Source organism: Eurypyga helias, unplaced genomic scaffold (assembly GCF_000690775.1).
Source record: "Eurypyga helias isolate BGI_N326 unplaced genomic scaffold, ASM69077v1 scaffold9481, whole genome shotgun sequence".
Lineage (NCBI taxonomy): Eukaryota > Metazoa > Chordata > Aves > Eurypygiformes > Eurypygidae > Eurypyga > Eurypyga helias.
Window position 1 is genome coordinate 50,855 of NW_010232821.1, and position 1,409 is coordinate 52,263.

General features: G+C 44.3%; 1 protein-coding gene across 1 annotated transcript in view; it reads left to right on the forward strand.

The window, feature by feature from the left end:
• FBXW11 (F-box and WD repeat domain containing 11) overlaps positions 1-923 on the forward strand; it is a 35,517-nt gene extending 34,594 nt beyond the window's left edge. The window contains exon 12 of the mRNA XM_010161523.1: positions 298-923. The gene's annotated coding sequence lies outside the window, so the exon portion shown is untranslated. The remainder of the gene's footprint in view (positions 1-297) is intronic.
• The last annotated feature ends 486 nt before the right edge of the window (positions 924-1,409 follow it).

Sequence of the window (1,409 nt, forward strand, 5' to 3'; positions counted from 1 at the left end):
AGTGTCCAAGGCCAGGCTGGATGAGGCTTGGAGCAACCTGGTCTAGTGGAAGGTGTCCCTGCCCATGGCAGGGGGGTTGGAACTGGATGGTCTGTAAGGGCCCTCCCAGCCCAACCCATGGTGTGATTTAACAGCGAGCACCCCTTTGATGCTCAGGTGTTGCACTCCTCGCAGGTATTTTTAGTTTCAGCCTGGAGTGCACAGGATGGTGTGGGCCAGATCTCCTCCAGTTATCTCCAAATGCTGCTTTTTGGTTTGTATGTTTTGTCAGTTCAGCTTCTCTTTTGTCTTTTTCAGGGTTTCACAGTCTTGAACTACTGGATTTTTGGCTACTACATGCCTGAAGATGTTGATTGACAGCTAAAGTCAGAATTGGTTCTAGATGCTGTGTAGATGCAAAGCAGCACAATTCTCTATCTAAATTTCTTAATCTTTCCTGCTCTCAGTGGTCGTCTTTGAATTTACTACAAATTCACTGACTTGGAGTAGATGAATTGCAGAAGCCTACCCTTCCCTGCAGTGAGAAATCCAAAGCTTCATATGTAAATTGTCCGTAGAAACCGAACTCTGATGGCTTGTTTTTCAGAAATAAATCAGAAGTCAAGAAAGGACTTGGCCTAATTTATATATTGCTTTGCACTTTTGTCTGACTTCAAAGAAAAAAAACATTCTCCAATGAAATTTGGGTGCCAAACACATACCCAGAATGTACAGAGCTTTGCTTTCAAAGTCACCGTTGTCCTTTAGACTTTACTCTCATGACAGATTCAGAGCCTGCTTGGTTTGCTAGGAGTGTACGTTGGACTCTTAGGAATATTTCTGAATTGCTCAGTAATATTTTTGGATTACAGTTTACTTGTTTCTGCACCAGTAATTTCTTTTAAATTAAAGATTACCTGTAATTCAGGCTAGCTTATCTAAACTAGTTGTATAGCGCCGTCTTTTCCTTTACCTGTGCTCTGTACTACAGCCGTCCTACGCTTCCTAATGTTTGGTATAGTAAAACCTTTCCATGTGTGCTTGCCTCATGTCAAACCCTGTGTAAGCATGTAGATAAACTGTACATAACAGCGTAACCTCCGGGTGCTAGGGGTCGGGGTTTCCTGACACTACACACTAATACGGAACGGGGTGGCAGCGGGGTGTTCGAACTGCCGGCACTGTAGGGGTTAACGCGCGTCACCTAGACGCTTCCTCTGCAAAAGGAGGTTTCCAGTATTCGTTAGGGTGTTTGGTTTTCACGGGGACTACGTATTTTAAAATGTAATTTCTAAACTTTTTGAAAATTAAAAGTTGTTTAATTTATGTTCCGTATCTTATATTTCTGTGCCGCAGTGTCCCCGGCTGTCTGTCCGCACGGTAGGTCCCACCCGCTGACGCCCCCCTTCAGTGGTACTCTGGCTGCTCGG